This window comes from Orcinus orca, chromosome 14, assembly GCF_937001465.1.
Source record: "Orcinus orca chromosome 14, mOrcOrc1.1, whole genome shotgun sequence".
Lineage (NCBI taxonomy): Eukaryota > Metazoa > Chordata > Mammalia > Artiodactyla > Delphinidae > Orcinus > Orcinus orca.
Window position 1 is genome coordinate 39,501,247 of NC_064572.1, and position 25,865 is coordinate 39,527,111.

Here is a 25,865-nt window from a genome sequence, read left to right on the forward strand (position 1 = left end):
CTTTCTTGAGCCCTGTCACCTTCCTTACACCCTTATACCTCTACTTTCCCAGTACAAACCCCTAAAACTGCTCCTGTTTATCCTACATTCCTATTCTCTACTCCATCTGGAATATGTAGACTTCCTGGTGAAAACGATTTAATTGGACATCTAAGCACCAATATAAACCCATGGTTTTCAAGTCTCTCGAATCTTAAATTAGATTATCTTATTCTTTCTTTTGTAAATTTATCTTCTCCCTTTTAATATATCCTTCCAATTGGCATGTAAGCACGCTCATGTTTCTCCCTTAAAAAAAAAAAGCCATAAAAATATTAGGATCCCACAATACCCTCTAGACTCTGCCACTTCCCTTCTTTGCCTTGCATCCAAAATTCTCAACTAGTTATCTATATGCAGTGTATTCATTTTTATTCTGTATTTCACCCCCTACCACTCCCTTAAAACAGCTCCTGATCACATCACCCACTGCTCAATCCAGCAGGCATATTCCATCATCTTACTTGACCAGTGTGGAGAATTTTGTACTATGAACCACTCCTTTTAGTATTCCTTTGGACATCACTCTACTGAGTTTCTTCCTATCCTTCAAGCTCCTCCTTCTCTGTCTCATTTTTAGGATCATTCTATTCCTCATAGCCATTAAATACTGGAGTTTCTTGGGACTTCCCTGGTGGTCCAGTGAGTAGGACTCCACGCTCCCAATGCAGGGCATCCAGGTTCTATCCCTCGTCGGGGAACTAGACCCCACATGCATGCAGCAACCAAGAGTCCGCATGCCGCAACTAAAAGACGCCGCGTGCTGCAACTAAGAGCCGGCACAGCCAAAATAAATAATAAATAAATAAATATTTTTTAAATTATTGGAGTTTCTCAAAATAAATCATCTTCTAACTCTGCTATCTCCTAACAAGCTTGTCAATGCCTAAGTTGCAATTTCCACTTGTATGCACTTGACTGATAAATGAAACCTCTAAACCAAAATTGTCCAGTAAAACTTCCTTCAATGTTTGAAATGTTCTATAACCTGTGCCATCTAATATGGTGGTCATATTGCATAAACCTTTCAGTTTCTCCCACTGTTCCTGAGATAAGCACCTTAACATACATTCAAGACCCTGTAGGGCCACATCTCTTAGCATGTGCCTTCTTGTTCTAGCACCCATACGAACCTTATTATTCTGCAAATGTCACACCCAGCTTTCCTCCCACTACTAGTTTATGAACACTTCCTTGGAGAAGACTTTTTTTTTTCTTGAATTTTTGAATTTTATTTATTTTTTTATACAGCATGTTCTTATTAGTTATCTATTTTACACATATTAGTGTATATATGTCAATCCCAATCTCCCAAATCATCACACCACCACCAGCACCCCCACCATGTTCCCCCCTTGGTGTCCATACATTTCTCCTCCACATCTGTGTCTCTACTTCTGCCCTGCAAACCAGTTCATCTATAGCATTTTTCTAGGTTCCACATATATGCGTTAATATACAATACTTGTTTTTCTCTTTCTGACTTACTTCATTCTGTATGACAGTCTCTAGCTCCATCCACATCTCTACAAATGACCCAATTTTGTTCCTTTTTATGGCCGAGTAATATTCCATTGTATATATGTGCCATATCATCTATATCCATTTGCCTGTCGATGGGCATTTAGCTTGCTTCCATTACCTGGCTACTGTAAATAGTGCTGCAGTGGACATTCAGGTGCATGTGTCTCTTTGAATTATGGTTTTCTCAGGGTATATGCCCAGTAGTGGGATTGCTGGGTCATATGGTAATTCTATTTTTAGTTTTTTAAGGAACCTCCGTACTGTTCTCCATAGTGGCTGTATCAATTTACATTCCCACCAACAGAGCAAGAGGGTTCCCTTTTCTCCACACACTCTCCAGCATTTGTTGTTTGTAGATTTTCTGATGATGCCCATTCTAATTGGTGTGAGGTGATACCTCACTGTAGTTTTGATTTGCATTTCTCTAATAAGTAGTGATGTTGAGCAGCTTTTCGTGTGCTTCTTGGCCATCTGTATGTCTTCTTTGGAGAAATGTCTATTTAGGTCATCTGGTCATTTTTGGATTGGGTTGTTTTTTTAATATTGAGCTGCATGAACTGTTTATATATTTTGGAGATTAATCCTTTTGTCCATTGATTCATGGGCAAATATTTTCTCCCATTCTGAAGATTGTCCTTTCGTCTTGTTTGGAGTTTCCTTTGTTTGCAAAAGATTTTAAGTTTCCTTAGGTCCCATTTGTTTATTTTTGTTTTTATTTCCATTACTCTAGGAGGTGTCTCAGAAAACATGGTGCTGTGATTTATGTCAAAGAGTTTTTTTCCTATGTTTTCCTCTAAGAATTTTGTAGTGTTTGGTCCAACATTTAGGTATCTACTCCATTTTGAGTTTATTTCTGTGTATGGTGTGAGGGAGTGTTCTAATTTTATTCTTTTACATGTAGCTGTCCAGTTTTACCAACACCATTTATTGAAGAGACTGTCTTTTCTTCATTGTATATCCTTGCCTCCTTTGACATATATTAGTTGACCACTGGTGTGTGGGTTTATCTCTGGGCTTTCTATCCCATTCCATTGATCTATATTTCTGTTTTGTGCCAGTACCATATCGTCTTGCTTACTGTAGCTTTGTAGTATAGTCTGAAGTCAGAGAGTCTCATTCCCCCAGCTCTGTTTTTATTCCCTGAAGACTGCTTTTGCTATTTGGGGTCTTTTGTGTCTCCATACAAATTTTAAGACATTTTGTCCTAGTTCTGAAAAAAATAACACTGGTAATGTGATGGGGGTTGCTTTGAATCTATAGATTGCTTTGGATAGTATAGTCATTTTCACAATATTGATTCTTCCAATCCAAGAACATGGTATATCTCTCCATTTGTTTGTGTCATCTTTGATTGCTTTCACGAGTGTCTTATATTTTCTGCATACAGGTCTTTTACCTCCTTAGGTAGGTTTATTCCTAGGTATTTTATTCCTTTTGCTGCAGTGGTGAATGGGATTGTTTCCTTAATTTCTCTTTCTGATCTTTCGTTGTTAGTGTATAGGAATGCAAGAGATTTCTGTGCATTAATTTTGTATCCTGCTACTTTACCAAATTCATTGATTAGCTCTAGTAGTTTTCTGGTGGCATCTTTAGGATTCTCTATGTATAGTAACATGTCATCTGAAAAGAGTGACAGTTTACTTCTTCTTTTCCAATTTGAATTCCTTTTATTTCTTTTTCTTCTCTGATTGCTGTGTCTAGGACTTCCAAAACTATGTTGAATAATAGTGGCGAGAGTGGACATCCTTGTCTTGTTCCTGAACTTAGACGAAATGCTTTCACAATTTTTCACCATTGAGAATGATGCTTGCTGTGGGTTTGTCATATATGGCCTTTATTATGTTGAGGTAGGTTCCCTCTATGCCCACTTTCTGGAGAGTTTTTTTCATAAATGGGTGTTGAATTTTGTCAAAAGTTTTTTCTGCATCTATTGATATGATCATATGGTTTTTATTCTTCAATTAGTTAATATGGTGTATCACATTGATTGATTTGCATATATTGAAGAATCCTTGCATTCCTGGGATAAACCCCACTTGATCATGGTGTATCATCCTTTTAATGTGCTGTTGGATTCTGTTTGCTAGTATTGTGTTGAGGATTTTTGCATCTATATTCATCGGTGATATTGGTCTGTAGTTTTCTTTTTTTGTAGTATTTTTGTCTGGTTTTGGTATCACATTGATGGTGGTCTCATAGAATGAGTTTGGGAGTGTTCCTTCCTCTGCAATTTTTTCGAAAGAGTTTGAGAAGGATGGGTGTTAGCTCTCTTCGAAATGTTTGATAGAATTCACCTGTGAAGCCATCTGGTCCTGGACTTTTGTTTGTTGGATGATTTTTAATCACAGTTTCAATTTCATTCCTTGTGATTGGTCTGTTCATATTTTCTATTTCTGCCTGGTTCAGTCTTGGAAGGTTATACCTTTCTAAGAATTTGTCCATTTCTTCCAGGTTGTCCATTTTATTGGCATAGATTTGCTTGTAGTAGTCTCATATGATGCTTTGTATTTCTGCAATGTCCATTGTAACTTCTCCTTTTTCATTTCTAATTTTGTTCATTTGAGTCCTCTCCCTCTTTTTCTTGATAAGTCTGGCTAAAGCTTTATCAATTTTGTTTATCTTCTCAAAGAACCTGCTTTTAGTTGTATTCATCTTTGCTATTGTTTTCTTTGTTTCTATTTCATTTATTTCTGCTCTGATCTTTATCATTTCTTTCCTTCTACTAACTTTGGGTTTTGCTTTTTCTTCTTTCTCTAGTTCCTTTAGGTGTAAGGTTAGATTGTTTATTTGAGATGTTTCTTGTTTCTTGAGGCAGGCTTGTATTGTTGTAAACTTCCCTCTTAGAACTGCTTTTGCCGCATCCCATAGGTTTTAGATCATCCTGTTTCTGTCGTAATTTGTCTCTAGGTATTTTTTGACTTCCTCTTTGATTTCTTCAGCGATCCCTTGGTTATTTAGTAATGTATTGTTAAGCCTCCATGTGTTTATGTTTTTCACATTCTTTTCCCTGTAGTTGATTTCCAGTCTCATAGCGTTGTGGTCGGAAAAGACACTTGATATGATTTCCATTATCTTAAATTTACTGAGGCTTGATTTGTGACCCAAGATGTGATCTATCCTGAAGAATGTTCCAAGTGCCCTTGAGAAGAAAGTATAATCTGCTGTTTTTGGATGGAATGTCCTATAAATATCAATTAAATCTATCTGGTCTATTGTATCATTTAAAGCTTCTGTTTCCTTATTAGTTTTCTGTCTGGATGATCTGTCCATTGGTGTAAGTGAGGTGTTAAAAGTTCCCCAATATTACTATATTACTGTCAATTTCCTCTTTTATAGCTCTTAGCAGTTACCTTACATATAGAAGTGCTCCTATGTTGGGTGCATATATATTTATAATTGTTGTATCTTCTTCTTGGACTGATCCCTTGATCATTATATAGTGTCCTTCTTTCTCTCGTTATATTCTTTATTTTAAACTCTATTTTATCTGATATGAATATTGCTACTCCAGCTTTCTTTTGAGTTCCATTTGCATGGAATATCTTTTTCTATCCCCTCACTTTCAGTCTGTATGTGTCCCTAGGTCTAAAGTGGGTCTCTTGTAGACAGCATATATATGGGTCTTGTTTTTGTATACATCCAGCAAGACTTTGTCTTTTGTTTGTTTTGTTTTGTTTTGTTTTGTTTTTGCATTATGCAGGCCTCTCACTGTTGTGGGCTCTCCCATTGCAGAGCACAGGCTCCGGACTCACAGGCTCAACGGCCATGGCTCATGGGCCCAGCCGCTCCGCAGCATGTGGGATCTTCCCGGACCAGGGCATGAACCCGTGTCCCCTGCATTGGCAGGTGGACTCTCAACCACTGCGCCACCAGGGAAGCCCAAGCCTTTGTCTTTTGGTTGGAGCATTTAATCCATTTACGTTTAAGGTAATTATCGATATGTATGTTCCTATTACCATTTTCTTAATTGTTTTGGGTTTGTTTTTGTATGTTCTTTTCTTCTCCTGTGTTTCCCACTTAGAGAAGTTCCTTTAGCATTTGTTGTAGAGCTGGTTTGGTGGTGCTGAATTCTCTTACCTTTGCCTGTCTGTAAACTTTTGATTTCTCCGTTGAATCTCAATGAGATCTTTGCAAGGTAGAGTAATCTTCATTGTAGGTTTTTCCCTTTCTTCACTTTAAATTTGTCCTGCCACTCCCTTCTGGCTTGCAAAGGTTGTTAACCTTATGGGGATTCCCTTGTATGTTATTTGTTGTTTTTCCCTTGCTGCTCTTAATAGTTTTTCTTTGTCTTTAATTTTTGTCAATTTGATTACTATGTGTCTCAGCGTGTTTCTCCTGGGTCTATCCTGTCTGGGACTCTCTGCACTTCCTGGACTTGGGTGGTTATTTCCTTCCCCATACTAGGGAAGTTTTTGACTATAATCTCCTCAAATATTTTCTCGGGTCCTTTCTCTCTCTCTTCTCCTCTGGGACCCCTGTAACACAAATGTTGTTGCATTTAGTGCTGTCCCAGAGGTCTATTAGCCTGCCTTCGTTTCTTTTCATTCTTTTATCTTTATCCTGTTCCGTGGCAGTGAATTCTACCACTCTGTCTTCCAGGTCACTTATCCATTCTTCTGCCTCAGTTATTCGGCTATTGATTCCTTCTAGTGTAGTTTTCATTTCAATTATTTTATTGTTCATCTCTGTTTGTTTGTTCTTTAATTCTTCTAGGTGTTGTTCTTTTATTCTTCTAGGTCTTTGTTAAACATTTCTTGCATCTTCTCGATCTTTGTCTCCATTCTTTACCCAAGGTCCCAGATCATCTTCACTATCATTATTCTGAATTCTTTTTCTGGAGAGTTGCCTATCTCCACTTCATTTAGTTCTTTTTCTGGGGTTTTATCTTGTTCCTTCATCTGGTACAAAGTCCTCTGCCTTTTCGTTTTATCTATCTTTCTGCGAATGTGTTTTTCCTTCCACAGGCTGCAGAATTGTAGTTCTTCTTGCTTCTGCTGTCTGCCCTCTGCAGAAGTCTTTCTTGAGTTCCATTATCCTGTCCATTCTCTCAATTATCTCTTGGATATTTCCATTAATTTGTGAAATTCTTTGAATAATATCTGACTCTGTAATAGAAAAGCAAAGGCCTTTGCCTTCTGTAGATGTTTTGTACACTGTTATATTTCCTGTGCCTAGTAACATTAATGGAATATAATAGATATTCACTAAATATGTGCTGAATGAATAAATTAATACAACTTTCCCTCAGTTCTAGACTATCTAGTTATCTCCAACTTATTCCTAGATATCCCAAATTGCATGTTCTAAAGGCATCTGTAATTTATTTTACAGTTTTCCTCCACTCCTGTTGCTACACACACATACATACACACACACACACACACACACACACACACACACACACACCACATATCTATTACGACAGCATAATGGACGTTGTCATTCAAAATCAATATCTAAAAATTTTCTTTAATCTTCTTTTAATTTTCTTTTTAACTCTCTACAGAGAAAATTATAAGACATTATTGAGAATTATTAAATAAAGAAGTGGTGAAATATACCTTGTATGTGATTTAGGAGACCCAAAATTCACCTATCAACTCAATACAACTTTACCTTCTCCCCAATAGTAGTATTTACATATTGTTTCAATTTGTATTGACGATATAGCTTAATTTGGGGGAGATTATACAGTATTACTTACAATATTAGATCTTCTAAATCATATGCAGAGTACATGTTGTTGGGGGAGAATTTTGACAACTGTTACTCAAATTAACTTTGAAGTACAAATGCAAAAAAATATTCAGAAAATAATCTTGAAGAAGTTTAGAGGAATTAGCATGGTAGATGTTAAAACACAAAGTTTTTGAAATTAAGACAATTTAGTATTGACACAAAAATAGGCACATCATTCAATGGAAGAGAAACAAACAGTCCAGAAATACACCTATATATGCATAGACCACCCCCCCCCCTTAATTTGTGGTTAAAATGTCATTGCAGAAAAATGGGAAAGAACGGTCTATCAAATATCTCATGCTGATGGGGTGGTCATGCATATTAAAAATATGCAACCTTATACAGACAAATCAATTCATGGAGGATTATACATCTTAATATAGAAGCTGAAACAAATGTAAAAGAAGAGCTTCACAACCTTGAAGATAGGGAAAGCTAGTATAAACAACAAGGAAAAAGCACTAACCCTATTGGTAATGATTGACATATTGGTATACATTAAATGATTGACATATTGGTATACATTAAAATTCTGCTTATCAAAACATGTTACCACGGGCTTCCCTGGTGGTGCAGTGGTTGAGAGTCCGCCTGCTGATGCAGGGGACACGGGTTGGTGTCCTGGTCCGGGAAGATCCCACATGCCATGGAGTGGCTGGGCCCGTGAGCCATGGCCGCTGAGCCTGTGCTTCTGGAGCCTGTGCTCCACAACGGGAGAGGCCACAGCAGTGAGAGGCCCGCATACACCAAAAAAAACAAAACAAAACAAAAAAAAACATGTCACCAAGAGTAGAGAACCAACCCACAAAATGGGAGAGGATATTTGCAATGTCATTACTGTCCAAGAGATTCTATACAGAATATGAAAGAAATAAGAAAAAAATAGAGGCACAATAGAAAAATGGGCTAAAGGTCTAAACAAGCATTTTAGCACAGATGAGATTCAACTGGCAAACAAACATCTAAAAAGAAGTTCAACTTCATTAGTCACCAGGGAAATGCAAATTTCAAAAACAGTAAAATACTGCTACATTTACCTCCCAAACAGAATGGCTAAAATGAAAAAGACTGATGACACCAAGTAAGTTCTGGTGACTATGTGTGGCAGCCCAACTCTCATATGGTGCTGAAGAGTAGAAGTATACATTGATAAAACTTCAGAAAGCTCTTACTGTACATATTAAAGCATATTCATATTCTATGACCCAACAATTCCATTCATTGCTATATATTTTACAAAACTGCATACGTATTTATACCAAAAGACATATACAAGAAGAGTCGTACCAGCATTTTTTATGAGAGCCCTAAAATGAAAACTATCAGAAGTAGAATGGATAAATATGTTGTGAGGAGTTTACACAATTGGAGAAACTATGAGCAGAAAGTCTCTATAACCATGCATAACAGAATGCTTGGATTTGCAAAACATCATTTTGAGCCAGAGAAGTTGAGACACAACATAGTACATGTCGTATGATTACATTTATATAAGCACAAAAAGACAAATGATTTCAGAAGTTGAGTTTACGAACAGTGATGGAGTGAGGGCATGGAAACAATGCTGGGGATCTGGAATTATCTAATTCTTGGTTCCGACGTTAGCTACATGAGACTGGGTTCACTTTGTGACATACATTACACTATACATTTTTTATTCGTGCACTTTTCTTTATGTATGTCATATTAAAATAAAAGTTTATGAGGAGCTTCAAGATGGTGTAAGAGTAAGATGCAGAGATAAGCTTCCTCCCACAAATAAATCCGAAATACATCTACATGTGAAACAACTCCTACAGAACACCTACTGAAAGCTGACAGAAGACCTCAGACCTCCCAAAAGGCAAGAAACTCCCCCACGTACCTGGGTAGGGTAAAAGAAAAAAGAAAAAATAGAGAAAAAGAATAAGGATGGGACCTGCACCAGTGGGAGGGAGCTGTGAAGGAGGAAACGTATCCACACACTAGGAAGTCCCTTCGCAGGCGGAGAATGCTGGTGGCGGAGGGGGGAAGCTTCAGAGCCATGGAGGAGAGCGCAGCCACAGGGGGGGCGGAGGGCAAAGGGGAGAGATTCCCGCACAGAGGATCGGTGCCAACCAGCACTCACCGGCACAAGAGGATTGTCTGCTCACTGCCGGGATGGGTGCGGGCTGGAAACTGAGGCTCGGGCTTCAGTCAATGCAGGGAGAGGACTGGGGTTGGCTGCATGAACACAGCCTGAAGGGGGCTAGTGCACCACGGCTAGCCGGGAGGGAGTCCGGGAAAAAGTCTGGACCTGCCGAAGAGGCAAGAGACTTTTTCTTGCCTCTTTGTTTCCTGGTGCGTGAGGAGAGGGGATTAAGAGCGCTGCTTAAAGGAACTCCAGAGACAGGGCGTGAGACGCGGCTATCAGCGCAGACACCAGAGATGGGCATGGGATGCTAAGGCTGCTGCTGTCGCCACAAAGAACCCTGTGTGCAAGCACAGGTCACTTTCCACACCTCCCCTCCTGGGAGTCTGTGCAGCCCGCCATTGCCAGGGTCCCGTGATCCAGGGACAACTTCCCAGCAGAACACACGGTGTACCTCAGGCTGGTGCAACGTCACCCAGCCTTGCTGCTGCAGGCTCGCCCCACATTCCGTACGCCTCTCTCCCCCAGGCCTGACTGAGCCACAGCCCCCGAATCAGCTGCTCCTTTAACACCGTCCTGTCTGAGCAAAGAACAGACGCCCTCAGGCGACCTACATGCAGAGGTGAGGCCAAATCCAAAGCTGAACCCAGGGAGCTGTGTGAACACAGAAGAGACAGAGAAATCTCTCCCAACAGCCTCAGAAGCAGCGGATGAAATCTCCACAATCAACTTGGTGTACCCTGCATCTGTGAAATACCTGAATAAACAATGAATCATCCCAAACTGAGGAGGTGGACTTTGGGAGCAATGATATATACATATATATACATATTTTTTTTTTTCCCTTTTTCTCTTTTTGTGAGTGTGTATGTATATGCTTCTGGTGGTGATTTTGTCTGTATAGCTTTGCTTTTACCATTTGTCCTAGGGTTGTGTCTGTCCGTTTTTTTTTTTTTTAATTAAAAATTTTTTTTTCTTAAAAATGACTTTTTATTTTTTACTTTAATACCTTTATTTTATTTTACTTTAGTTTACCTTCTTCTTTTTTTCTTTCTTTTTTTTCTCCCTTTTATTCTGAGCTGTGTGGAGGACAGGCTCTTGGTGCTCCAGCCAGCCATCAGGACTGTGCCACTGAGGTGAGAGAGCCAAGTTCAGGACACTGGGCCACAAGAGACCTCCCAGCTCCACGTAATATCAAACGGCAAAAATCTCCCAGAGATCTCCATCTCAACGCTAAGACACAGCTCCACTCAATGACCAGCAAGCTACACTGCTGCTCACTGTATGACAAACAACTAGTAAGACCAGAACACAGCCCCATTCATTAGCACAAAGGCTGCATATAATCATAATAAGGCCACGGACACCACAAAACACACCAAAAGACAAGGACCTTCCCACCAGAAAGACAAGATCCAAACTCATCCACCAGAACAGAGGCACTAGTCCCCTCCACCAGGAAGCCTACACAACCCACTGAACCAACCTTAGGCACTGGGGACAGACACCAAAAACAGTGGAAACTACGAACCTGCAGCCTGAGAAAAGGAGACCCCCAAACACAGTAAGTTAAGCAAAATGAGAAGACAGAGAAACACACAGCAGATGAAGGAGCAAGGCAAAAACCCAACAGACCTAACAAATGAAGAGGAAATAGGCAGTCTACCTGAAAAAGAATTCAGAATAATGATAGTAAGGATGATCCAAAATCTTGGAAAAAGAATGGAGAAAATACAAGAAGCGTTTAACAAGGACCCACAAGAACTAAAGAGCAAACAGACAGAGATGAACAACACAATAAATGAAATTAAAAATTCTCTAGAAGGGATCAATAGCAGAATAACTGAGGCAGAAGAACGGATAAGTGATCTGGAAGATAAAGAGTGGAAATAACTACTGCAGAGCAGAATAAAGAAAAAAGAATGAAAAGAACTGAGGACAGTCACGGAGACCTCTGGGACAACATTAAACGCACCAACATTCAAATTATAGGGGTCCCAGAATAAGAAGAGAAAAAGAAAGGGACTGAGAAAATATCTGAAGATATTATAGTTGAAAACTTCCCTAATATGGGAAAGGAAATAGTTAATCAAGCCCAGGAAGCACAGAGAGTCCCATACAGGATAAATCCAAGGAGAAACATGCCAAGACACATATTAATCAAACTATGAAAAATTAAATACAAAGAACAAATATAAAAAGCAGCAAGGGAAAAACAACAAGTAACACATAAGGGAATCCCCGTAAGTTTAACAGCTGAACTTTCAGCAGTAACTCTGTAAGCCAAAAGGGAGTGGCAAGACATATTTAAAGTGATAAAAGGGGAAAACCTACAAACCAGATTACTCTACCCAGCAAGGATCTCATTCAGAATTGATGGAGAAATTAAAACCTTTACAGACAAGCAGAAGCTAAGAGAATTGAGCACCACCAAACAAGCTTTACAACAAACGCTAAAGGAACTTCTCTGGGCAGGAAACACAAGAGAAGGAAAACACCTACAATAATGAACCCAAAACAATTAAGAAAATCGTAATAGGAACATATATATTGATAATTACCTTAAATGTAAATGGAGTAAATGCTACAAAAGACAAAGACTGGCTGAATGGATACAAAAACAAGACCTGAATATATGCTATCTACAAGAGACCCACTTCAGACCTAGGGACACATACAGATTGAAAGTGAGGGGATGGAAAAAGATATTCCATGCAAATGGAAATCAAAAGAAAGCTGGAGTAGCAATTCTCATATCAGACAAAATAGACTTTAAAATAAAGACTACTACAAGAGACAAAGAAGGACACTACGTAATGATCAAGGGATCAATCCAAGAAGATATAATAACTGTAAATATTTATGCACCCAACATAGGAGCACCTCAAAATATAAGGAAAATGCTCACAGCCATAAAAAGGGAAATCGACAGTAAGACAATAATACTAGGGGAATTTAACACCCCACTTTCACCAATGGACAGATCATCCAAATGAAAATAAATAAGGAAACACAAGCTTTCAATGACACATTAAACAAGATGGACGTAATTGATATCTATAGGACATTCCATTCAAAAACAACAGAATACACTGTCTTCTAAAGTGCTCAAGGAACGTTCCCCAGGATAGATCGTACCTTGGGTCAGAAATCAAGCCTTGATAAATTTAAGAAAATTGAAATCTTATCAAACATGTTTTCTGACCACAGCACTGATAGACTACATATCAATTATAGGAAAGAAAAAACTGTAAAAAATACAAACACATGGAGGCTAAACAATACGCTATTTTTTATTTTATTTTACTTTATTTTTGCGGTACGTGGGCCTCTCACTCTTGTGGCCTCTCCCTTTGTGGAGAACAGGCTCCGGACGCGCAGGCTTAGCAGCCATGGCTCATGGGCCCAGCCTCTCCGCGGCATGTGGGATCTTCCAGGACCGGGGCACGAACCTGTGTCCCCTGCATCAGCAGGCAGACTCTCAACACTGCACCACCAGGGAAGCCCAACAATACGCTATGAAATACCCAAGAGATGACTGAAGAAATCAAAGATGAAATCAAAACATACCTAGAAACAATAAAAACACGACCACCCAAAAACTATGGGATACAGCAAAAACAATTCTAAGAGGGAAGTTTATAGCAATAGAATCCTACCTCAAGAAACAAGAAATGTCTCAAATAAACAACTTAACTTTACACCAAAAGCAATCAGAGAAAGAAGAACAACAACAAAAAAAAAACCCACAGTTAGCAGAAAGAAAGAAATCATAAAATAAATCAGAAATAAATGAAAAAGAAATGAAGGAAACGACAGCAAAGATCAATAAAATTAAAAGCTGGTACTTTGAGAAGATAAACAAAATTGATAAACCATTAGCCAGACTCATCAAGAAAAATAGGGAGAAGACTCAGATCAATAGAATTAGAAATGAAAAAGCAGAACAACTGACACTTCAGAAATACAAAGGATCATGAGAGTTTACTACAAGTAACTATATGCAAATAAGATGAACAACCTGGAAGAAATGGACAAATTCTTAGAAATGCACAGTCTGCCGAGACTGAACCAGGAAGAAATAGAAAATATGAACAGACCAATCACAAGCACAGAAATTGAAACTGTGCTTAAAAATCTTCCAACAAACAAAAGCCCAGGACCAGATGGCTTCACAGGCGAAGTCTATCAAACATTTAGAGAAGAGCTAACACCTATCCTTCTCAAACTCTTCCAAATATAGCAGAGGGAGGAACACTCCCAAACTCATTCTACGAGGCCACCATCACTCTGATACCAAAACCAGACAAAGATGTCATAAAAAAAGAAAACTACAGGCCAGTATCACTGATGAACACAGAAGCAAAAATCCTCAACAAAATACTAGTAAACAAAATGCAACAGCACATTAAAAGGATGATACACCATGATCAAGTGGGGTGTATCCCAGGAATGCTAGGATTCTTCAATATATGCAAATCAATCAACGTGATACACCATATTAACAAACTGAAGGAGAAAAACCAAATGATCATCTCAATAGATACAGAGAAAGCTTTTGACAAAATTCAACACCCATTTATGATAAAAACCCTCCAGAAAGTAGGCATAGATATATGACAAACCCACAGCCAACTTCACCCTCAATGGTGAAAAACTGAAACCATTTCCACTAAGATCAGGAATAAGACAAGGTTGCCCACTCTCACCACTCTTATTCAACATAGTTTTGGAAGTTTTAGCCACAGCAATCAGAGAAGAAAAAGAAATAAAAGGAATCCAAATTGGAAAAGAAGAAGTAAATCTGTCACTGTTTGCAGATGACATGATACTATACATACAGAAGCCTAAGATGCTACCAGAAAACTACTAGAGCTACTGAATGAATTTGGTAAAGTAACAGGAAACAAAATTAATGCACAGAAATTTCTTGCATTCCTATACACTAATGATGAAAAATCTGAAAGTGAAATTAAGAAAACACTCCCATTTACGATTGCAACAAAAAGAATAAAATATCTAGGACTAAACCTACCCAAGGAGACAAAAGACCTGTATGCAGAAAACTACAAGACACTGATGAAAGAAATTAAAGATGATACAAATAGATGGAGGGATATACCATGTTCTTGGATTGGAAGAATCAACATCGTGAAAATGACTCTACTACCCAAAGCAATCTACAGATTCAATGCAATCCCAATCAAACTACCACTGGCATTTTTCACAGAACTAGAACAAATAATTTCACAATTTGTATGGAAATACAAAAGACCCCCAATAGCCAAAGCAATCTTGAGAACGAAAAACGGAGCTGGAGGAATCAGGCTCCCTGACTTCAGACTATACTACAAAGCTACAGTAATCAAGACAGTATGGTACTGGCACAAAAACAGAAATATAGATCAATGGAACAGGATAGAAAGCCCAGAGATAAATCCACACACATATGGTCACCTTACTTCTATAAAGGAGGCAAGAATATACAGTGGAGAAAAGACAGCCTCTTCAATAAGTGGTGCTGGGAAAACTGGAGAGCTACATGTAAAAGAATGAAATTAGAACACTCCCTAACACCATACACAAGAATAAACTCAAAATGGATTAAAGACCTAAATGTAAGACCAGATACCATTAAACTCTTAGAGGAAAACATAGGCAGAACACTCTATGACATAAATCACAGCAAGATCCTTTTTGATCCACCTCCTAGAGAAATGGAAATAAAAACAAAAATAAACAAATGGGACCTAATGAAACTTAAAAGCTTTTGCACAGCAAAGGAAACCACAAATAAGACAAAAAGACAACCCTCAGAATGGGAGAAAATATTTGCAAATGAAGCAACTGACAAAGGACTAATCCCCAAAACATACAAGCAACTCATGCAGCTCAATATCAAAAAAAACAAACAACCCAAACCAAATATGGGCAGAAGACCTAAATAGACATTTCTCCAAAGATATACAGATTGCCAACAAACAATGAAAGAATGCTCAACATCATTAATCATTAGAGAAATGCAAATCAAAACTATAATGAGATATCATCTCACCCCAGTCAGAATGGCCATCATCCAAAAATCTACAAACAATAAATGCTGGAGAGGGTGTGGAGAGAAGGGAACCCTCTTGCACTGTTGGTGGGAATGTAAATTGATAAAGCCACTATGGAGAACAGCATGGAGATTCCTTGAAAATCTAAAAATAGAACTACCATACGACCCAGCAATCCCACTACTGGGCATATACCCTGAGACAACCATAATTCAAGAAGAGTCATGTACCAAAATGCTCATTGCAGCTCTATTTACAATAGCCAGGACATGGAAGCAACCTAAGTGTCCATCAACAGATGAATGGATAAAGTAGATGTGGCACGTATATACATGGAATATTACTCAGACATATAAAGAAGCAAAACTGAGTTATTTGTAGTGAGGTGGATGGACCTCGAGACTGTCATACAAAGTGAAGTAAGTCATAAAGAGAAAAACGAATACCTTATACGAATACATATATATGGAATCAAAAAAAAGTGGTCTAAAGAACCTAGGGGCAAGACAGGAATAAAGATGCAGACCTACTAGAGAATGGACTTGAGGATACAGGGAGGGGGAAGGGTAAGCTGAGACAAAGTGAGAGAGTGGCATGTACATATATACACTACCAAATGTAAAAGAGATAGCTAGTGGGAAGCAGGTGCATAGCACACGGAGATCAGCTTGGTGCTTTGCGACCACCTGGAGGGGTGGGATAGGGAAGGTAGGAGGGAGGCAGATGCAAGAGGGAAGAGATATGGTAACATATGTATATGTATAACTGATTCACTTTGCTATAAAGCAGAAACTGACACACCACTGTAAAGCAATTATACTCTAATAAAGATGTTTAAAAACAAAACAAAGAAAAAAGTTTATGAAAAGAAAAATTCAATCCTTTTTCTCTCAATTTTAGTACATAAGTATCAATTGAATCCACACTTTTTCAGCTGTCTTTGCTGTAGTTAGTCTTTCACCTTCAAAATTACAGAAACTAGCCAACAGATCTTGCTCCACCCAAAGTTATCCCCACACAATCTTCTTTGAAAACCCTCTAAATGGTAAATATAACCACCCTAATGACCTATTTATAACCCTCTGATGTCGGCCTAGTTACAAAATCTTCTATTCAAGCTCCCTGCTGACAAATCTTTCATTATTTCTATTTGCCTCTATCTTCAGTGCTCAGTTTGCTGTTTGTGTACTAAAAACTGACATAGTCTATTATTTCATAATGTTCACCAGATAATAATAACCAAGCTGCCAGCTGAAACCAGGTATGCATGGTTCCATAACCTATGTTCTTTCCATACCATGACAATACCCACTACTGCATGTGTGGGGAAAAGCTTGCTTATTATACAATCAGTGTTCTTTAGTTTAATAACGTCTAGTTTGAAATAGTTGAAATTTTAAAAAAGAAAACAAAGAATCAAAGCCATTACAATTCATTTTTATGGTTGTCACCAGCTGTGCTCCCATATCATAGTATACTTAAAGTAGCAGAAACTTTGACATTGTCATTTATCCTGAGGGAAACAATAAACCACTGAAAAACCTCATCAGAGCAGGAGAATAACATCATCATATTCCAGTTTTCAAAAATTAGAGTGAGAGTAGTGGTGAGGTAAATTAGAAAGAGCAAGAATGAAAGTAGAGAGAACAAGTAGAATTTATTCGGTTAATACAGATAAAAGCCACTGACAGCTTGAAGACAAATTCAGTTATAAATAAATAAAACATTTTAAAGACCATAAACTTTCCATTCATAGAGGTGATGAGAAGACCAAGAAATATAAAGGATATTAAAAAATCACTTCCTTAAAAAGTGGGCTGGACCAGATGGTCTTTTGAGCTATATCATTCATGTATAAGATTTTAAAAAATTCTCTGGGATCTAATAATCAGGAACCTATTACACCCACAAATACTGCTTGAAAGTATTATTCCTAGATGTTTTGCAAGTGACTACTAACAAAATATTTATAGATTAAGAGGTGGTAGTATAAAAGAAATGACAGACAATCAGAAAATGAGAAAAATCAATATTCCTAATACATAAATGCAGTATGGTGAATTTAGTTGATATAATGCACAGTATAACAATTATTTCTTTTTTAAACATCTTTATTGGAGTATGATTGCTTTACAATGGTTTGTTAGTTTCTGCTGTATAACAAAGTAAATCAGCTATAAGTATACATATAACCCCATAGTCCCTCTCTCTTGCATCTCACTCCCACCCTCCCTATCCCACCCCTCTAGGCAGTCACAAAGCACCAAGCTGATCTCACTGTGCTATATGGCTGCTTCCCAGTAGTATCTCGTTTACATTTGGTAGTGTACATGCCACTCTCTCACTTCGTACCAGCTTACCCTTCCCCCTCCCCACATCCTCAAGTCCATTCTCTACGTCTGCGTCTTTTTCCTTTCCTGCTCCTAAGTTCTTCAGAAACTTTTCTTTTCTTTTTTTAGATTCCATATATATGTGTTACCATAGGGTATTTGTTTTTCTCCTTCTGACTCGCTTCACTCTGTATGACAGACTCTAGGTCCATCCACCTCACTACAAATAATTAAATTTCGTTTATTTTTATGGCTGAGTAATATTCCATTGTATACATGTGCCACTTCTTCTTTATCCATTGATCTTTTGATGGACACTTAGATTGATTCCATGTCCTGGCTACTGTAAATAGTGCTGCAGTGAACATTGTGGTACATGACTATTGGAATTATGGTTGTCTCAGGGTATATGCCCAGTAGTGGGATTGTTGCATCATATGGTAGTTCTATTTTTAGTTATTTAAGGAACCCCCCATACTGTTCTCCATAGTGGCTTTATCAATTTACATTCCTACCAACAGTGCACACCCTCTCCAGCATTTATTGCTTGTGGGTTTTTTGAAGATGGCCATTCTGACTGGTGTGAGGTGATACCTCATTGTAGTTTTGATTTCCATTCCTCTAATGATTAGTAATATTGAGCATCTGTTTATGTGTTTGTTGGTGATCTGTATATCTTCTTTGGAGAAAGTCTATTTAGGTCTTCTGCCCATTTTTTGATTCTGTTGTTTTGTTTTTTGGATATTCAACTGCATGAGCTGCTTGTGTATTTTGGAGATTAATCCTTTGTCAGTTGCTTCATTTGCAAATATTTTCTCCCATTCTGAGGGTTGTCTTTTGGTCTTGTTTATGGTTTCCTTTGCTGTGCAAAATTTTTAAGTTTCATTTGTTCCCATTTGTTTATTTTTGTTTTCATTCCCATTTCTATATAAGCGGGTCAAAAAGGATCTTGCTGTGAGTTATTTCATAGAATGTTCTGCCTATATTTTTCCCTAAAAGTTTTACAGCGTCTGGCCTTACATTTAGCTCTTTAATCCATTTTGAGTTTATTTTTGTATATGGTGCTAGGGAGTATTCTAATTTCATTCTTTTACATTTATCTGTCCAGTTTTCCCAGCAACACTTACTGAAGAGACTGTCTTTTCTCCATTGTATACCCTTGCCTCCTTTGTCATAGACTAGTCGACCATAGGTGTGTGGGTTTACCTCTGGGCTCTTATCCCATTCCATTAATCTATATTTCTGTTTTTGTGCCAGTACCATATTATCTTGATTACTGTAGCTTTGTAGTATAGTCTGAAGTCAGGGAGTCTGATTCCTCCAGCTACGTTTTTTTCCCTCAATACTGCTTTGGCTATTCAGGGTCTTTTGTGTTTCCATACAAATTGTGAAATTATTTGTTTTAGTTTTGTGAAAAATTCCACTGGTATTTTGCTAGGGATTGCATTGAATCTGTACATTGCTTTGGGTAGTATAGTCATTTTCACAGTGTTGATTCTTCCAATCCAAGAACATGGTATACCTCTCCATTTCTTTGTATCATCTTTAATTTCTTTCACCAGTGTCTTATAATTTTCTGCATACAGGTCTTTCATCTCCTTAGGTAGGTTTATTCCTAGGTATTTTATTCTTTTTGTTGCAATCATAAATGGGAGTGTTTCCTTAATTTCTCTTTCATATTTTTCATTATTAGTGTACAGGAATGCAAGAGATTTCTGTGCATTAATTTTGTATCCTGCTACTCTACCAAATTCATTCATTAGCTCTAGTAGTTTTCTGGTACCATCTTTAGGATTCTCTATGTATAGTATCATGTCATCTGCAGTCACAGTTTTACTTCTTCTTTTCTGATTTGGATTCCATTTTTTTTTTCTTCTCTGATGGCTGTGGCTAAAACTTCCAAAACTATGTTGAATAATATTGGTGAGTGGGCAACTCTGTCTTGTTCCTGATCTTAGTGGAAATGGTTTCACCATTGAGAAAGATGTTGGCTGTGGGTTTTTCATAAATGGCCTTTATTATATTAAGATAAGTTCCCTCTATGCCTACTTTCTGGAAGGTTTTTTTATCATAAATTTGTGTTCAATGTTGTTGAAAGCTTCTTCTGCATCTATTAAGATGATCATATCGTTTTATCCTATAATTTGTTAATATGGTTCATCACATTGATTGATTTGCATATATTGAAGAATCCTTGCATTCCTGGGATAAACCCCAGTTGATCATGGTGTATGATCCTTTTAATGTGCTGTTGGATTCTGTTTGCTAGTATTTTGTTGAGGATTGTCACATCTTTGTTCATCAGTGTTACTGGCCTGTAGTTTTCTTTTCTTGTGACATCTTTGCCTGGTTTTCATATCAGGGTGATAGTGGCCTCGTAGAATGTGTTTGGAAGTGATCCTGCCTCTGCTATATTTTGGAAGGGTTTGAGAAGGATAGGTGTTAGCTCTTCTCTAAATGTTTGATAGAATTCACCTGTGAAGGTCCTGGGTTTCTGTCTGTTGGAAGATTTTCAATCACAGTTTCAATTTCAGTGCTTGTGATTGGTCTGTTCATATTTTCTATTTCTTCCTGGTGCAGTCTTGGAAGGTTTTATTTTTCTAAGAATTTGTCCATTTCTTCCAGGTCGTCCATTTTGTTGGCATAGAGTTGCTTGTAGTAATCTCTCATGATCCTTTCTATTTCTGTAGTGTCAGTTGTTACTTCTCCTTTTTCATTTCTAATTCTATTGATCTGAGTCTTCCCCCTTTTGTTCTTGATGAGTCTGGCTAATGGTTTATCAATTTTGTTTATCTTCTCAAAGAACCAGCTTTTAGTTTTATTGATCTTTGCTATCATTTCCTTAATTTCTTTTCCATTTATTTCTGATCTGATCTTTATGATTTCTTTCCTTCTGCTAACTTTGGAGTTATTTTGTTCTTCTTTCTCTAATTGCTTTAGGTGTAAAGTTAAGTTGTTTATTTGAGATGTTTCTTGTTTCTTGAGGTAGGATTGTACTGCTATAAACTTCCCTCTTAGAATTGCTTTTGCTGCATTCCATAGGTTTTTTCATTGTTATTGTTTCTAGGTATGTTGTGATTTCATCTTTGATTTGTTCTGTCATCTCTTGGGTATTTAATAGCGTACTGTTTAGCCTCCATGTGTTTATATTTTTTACAATTTTTTTTCCTGTAATTGATATCTAGTCTCTCAGTGCTATGGTCAGAAAACATATTTGATAAGATTTCAATTTTCTTAAATTTATCAAGGCTTGATTTCTGACCCAAGGTATGATCTATCCTGGGGAATGCTCCTTGAGCACTTTAGAAGACAGTGTATTCTGTTGTTTTTGGATGGAATGTCCTAAATATCAATTACGTCCATCTTGTTTAATGTGTCATTGAAAGCTTGTGTTTCCTTATTTATTTTCATTTGGATGATCTGTCCATTGGTGAAAGTGGGGTGTTAAAGTCCCCTGCTATTATTGTGTTACTGTCGATTTCCCTTTTTATGGCTGTGAGCGCTTTCCTTATGTATTCAGGTGCTCCTATGTTGGGTGCATAAAAATTTACAGTTGTTACATCTTCTTCTTGGATTGATCCCTTGATCATTATGTAGTGTCCTTCTTTGTCTCTTGTAGTAGTCTTTATTTTAAAGTCTATTTTGTCTGATATGAGAATTGCTACTCCAGCTTTCTTTTGATTTCCATTTGCATGGAATATCTTTTTCCATCCCTTCACTTTCAATCTGTATGTGTCCCTAGGTCTGAAGTGGGTCTCTTGTACACAGCATATATACGGGTCTTATTTTTGTATCCATTCAGCCAGTCTTTGTCTTTTGGGTGGAGCATTTAATCCATTTTCTTTTAAGGTAATTATTGATATGTATTTTTCTATTACTATTTTCTTAATTGTTTTGGGTTCATTATTGTAGGTGTTTTCCTTCTCTTGTGTTTCCTGCCTTGAGAAGTTCCTTTAGCATTTTTTGTAAAGCTGGTTTGGTGGTGCTGAATTCTCTTAGCTTTTGCTTGTCTGTAAAGCTTTTAATTTCTCCATCGAAGGATCTGAATGAGATCCTTGCTGATTACAGTAATCTTGGCTGTAGTTTTTTCCCTTTCATCACTTTCATTATGTCCTGCCACTCCCTTCTGGCTTTCAGTGTTTCTGCTGAAAGATCAGCTCTTAACCTTGTGGGGATTTCCTTGTATGTTATTTGTTGCTTTTCCCTTGCTGCTTTTCATATTTTTTCTTTGTATTTAATTTTTGATAGTTTGATTAATATGTGTTTTGGCATGTTTCTCCTTGGATTCATCCTGTATGGGACTCTCTGCACTTCCTGGAATGACTACTTCCTTTTCCATATTAGGGAAGTTTTCAACTATAATCTCTTCAAATACGTTCTCAGTCCCTTTCTTTTTCCTCTTCTTCTTCTGGGATCCCTATAATTCGAATGTTGGTGCATTTAATGTTGTCCCAGAGGTCTTGAGACTGTCCTCAATTCTTTTCATTCTTTTTTCTTTATTCTTGTCTGTGTTAGTTATTCCCACTATTTTATCTTCTAGATCACTTATCTGCCTCAGTTATTTTGCTATTGATTCCTTCTAGAGAATATTAAATTTCATTTATTTTTTTGTTAATCACTGTGTGTTTGCTCTTTAGTTCTTCTAGGTCCTTGTTAAACATTTCTTGTATTTTCTCTATTCTATTTTCAAGGTTTTGGATCATCTTTACCATCATTACTATGAATTCTTTTTCAGGTAGACTGCGTATTTCCTCTTCATTTGTTCAGTCTGGTGGGTTTTATCTTTCTCCTGCATCTCCTGCATATTTTTCTGTCTTCTCATTTTGCTTAACTTACTGTGTTTGGGGTCTCCTTTCGCAGGCTGCAGGTTTGTCATTCCCATTATTTTTGGTGTCTGCCTCCCGTGGGTAAGGTTGGCTCAGTGGGTTGTGTAGGCTTCCTGGTGGAGGGGACTGGTGCCTGTGTTCTGGTGGATGAGGCTGCATCTTGTCTTTGTGGTGGGCAGGTCCACGTCCAGTGGTGTGTTTTTGGGGTGTCTGTGAATTTATTATTATTTTAGGCAGCCTCTCTGCTAATGGGTGTGATTCTGTTCCTGTCTTGGTAATTGTTTGGCAAGGGGTGTCCAGCACTGGAGCTTGCTGGTAGTTGAGTGGAGCTGGGTCTTAGCATTGAGATGGAGAACTCTGGGAGAGGTCACACCAACTGGTATTACGTGGAGCTGAGTGGTCTCTTGTGGTCCAGTGCCCTGAACTCAGCTCTCCCACCTCAGAGGCTCAGACTTGACACCGTGCCAGAGCATGAAGACCTGCCAAGGAAAGATGCGGCTTCCTTGCTAAGGAGCTCACGTAGCACATCACCTCCGTCCTTGGGTGACTTCTGTAAACTCTCAGTCTCCAGTTTATTTCTCAGGAAAATGTGATGGCATCGTCTTCCTCCTAGAGCTATTTCAAGAATTTGCTAGTGTCTGGCTGTGATGCTGGAGGTTGTGGGCCCCGGAGCTCCACAAACCCTGCCCAGGGCCTCCAATTATTTCTTATTAACCATAATAATCAGGTTTAAAATCCCACCTTCTTAGAAATTGGGGCCAAGGGGAGGAAGGAAATAACATGCTCCCCTACTATGTGGTAATATACTTTACATACCATCATAAATAGATATTGCTCTTTCTCAAGGTAATAGGAAAATTTCAAACATGTTTATTTTTAAAGTAAATGTAACCATGCTTAGTACAATTAGTATGTGTAAGATTCAAGTCACTGAAGAATAAAAGCATAAAGAACTTGTTTGATATAGAATAATCAAGGAAAATGATCTAGGAAAAAGAGTAATAAAGGCTAAAAGTAGCAAGTATAACATAAGAGGGCAAAAGTACAACAAAAAACACCAGTCATCACAGTTATCATAAAATAATTAAATTCCTCTTGTATTTGTAAAAGAATTTCAACCAGTTATATGATGTTAATAACAGACACAATATAATGGAATGAAGCAGAAAAGTAAATATAAACAAGATGGATAATTATATACCAGGCAATTACAAATGAAAAGAAAGCAGCTTTGGCAATACCAGTATTGTAGACGTCAAGGCAAAAACATCAAGTGGGAAAATGAGTATGCCTTATATGAATAACAAATGAATGAATGAATATATATAAATGGCAATTATGAGCCTTTATGTTTCACTTAATTCAATATTAATATATTTAAAGCAAAAATGTAGAGATACAAGGTATAGTTGATAAAATTTAAGCCACATTGAGGACCTGAATATAACTTAATTTTTAACAAAGAAAATAGAAAATAATTAATAGAGATAGATGACTTGAATAAGATAATACAATGAAAACTAACGTCTATAGTATTTACTATGTGCCAGGCAGTGCTATATTTGTTATATGTATTATTATATTTATTAACTCATTTACTGCTCACAGTAACCCTCTAGAAAGATACTATTATAATTGCATTTACAGATGAGGGAAGTAATACAAGCAACATTCAGTAGCTGGACTAATGTTACATGGTTTGAGATTGGATGAGCCAAATATTGAGTACAGGCAGCCTGTCTCCAGAGATTTAGCTCTTAACTACTTTGTTGTAATCTCTTAATTAATAAGTCAGACTGAAGAGACATAAATAGGTTTTGCGCCTAGATACAGATTGTACACTTTCTTCTAAATGACTATAATACATTCACATACATAATCAATAAATGTCAAAACACAGAAAATCTGCAAACAACTCTTTTGCCTCATAGTAATAAACATAAAATACAACAAAACTAAGAATATAAAACAGAATAAAAATATGCTTTGATAAATAACTTTGGAGGCAAAAATGAAATTAAAACTGGTATTACAGACATTTTACAGTAAGAAACCAATAAAACTTTGGAGATCTGTCAAAGGTGTACCCAGAGAAAAATGAATAAAATTATATATATTATTGCAAAGGGATAATGTGAAAGAAAAGAAAAGAAAAGAAAAGAAAAGAAGGAAGGAGGGAAGGAAGGAAGACAAGGTAATACTCATATGTCAGTGTAGGAAAAGAAAAAAATCAGATGAAGGCTAAAGTAATGAGTATTTAATATTTTGGTAAATATTCACAGAGTAATATTAAGAAACTAAGAAGAATGTATGTAGGCCTATAAAAGCATAATTCTGATTGTGTTTCTATAAGTAAATAATATACAGAGATTTTTTTAAGTAGGACAGAAACACAGAAAATTAACTGTGATAATACTATTAGTGAAATTACCAGTAATCACCATTTTTATGCTCTAAAATACACTTGAAATGTTCTACAATTAATATTCTGTCTCATACCATTTGTACACAGAATAATTACTACTTACACAGCACTTGGACCAGTGCTAAGAGATGTAATGATGAGTAAGAAGAACAATAAAAGCTAGAATCCAAAGAAAATTTAAAAAGAAAACCAATAAACTTAAAAAAAAATGTATATACACAACAGAATGGATCACTTTGAAAAACACTGTTAGGCAAAAAAGGCACAAATTAATGTATGATTTTGTTTATCCAAAAACATACTAAAATGATTCGCAGTGTTAAGAATCAGAATATGGTTTCCTGAAGGAATGGAGGGTGGTAGGAAAGAAAATCAACAAGAAAAGGACACAGGAAAACTTTCTGGGTTGACGAAAATGTCTTATACCTTGTTTGGAAGGGGCTTACCAGGCAGTATACAATTTTTGACAGAACATTTAAGTCTGTTTTCTCAATCCTTGGATCTCGGTTGGCCTTGTTGTTTGCTTTGGTCAAAAAAAATGAGGCAGAAAGGACACTGGGCCACTTCTGAGCCTAGACTTCAAGAGGCATTATCCTATTCAACAAATTGGATCTAGGACATACCATCTCATTTACTCTGAGTATGGACAACTTTTCATGCTAGGGCTGACCAGATAAAACAATGTCAAAGGGCTTATCAAGGTCTTCACCTCAGAACACAAGACAATGTTCTCCTGTGCTTCAAATCTGATTGGGATGAACTCTGAAGTAAACCATTTAAGTATATTATTCTCAGCTTCCCGTTTTAATCATA

At 37.2% G+C, this 25,865-nt stretch overlaps 1 long non-coding RNA gene across 1 annotated transcript in view; it reads right to left on the minus strand.

Moving 5' to 3' along the window:
* Positions 1-204: 204 nt before the first annotated feature.
* Positions 205-25,865, minus strand: part of LOC117202536 (uncharacterized) — a 325,904-nt gene continuing 300,243 nt past the window's right edge. Inside the window, exon 5 of the long non-coding RNA XR_007471383.1 lies at positions 205-288. This is a non-coding gene — a long non-coding RNA (uncharacterized LOC117202536). The remainder of the gene's footprint in view (positions 289-25,865) is intronic.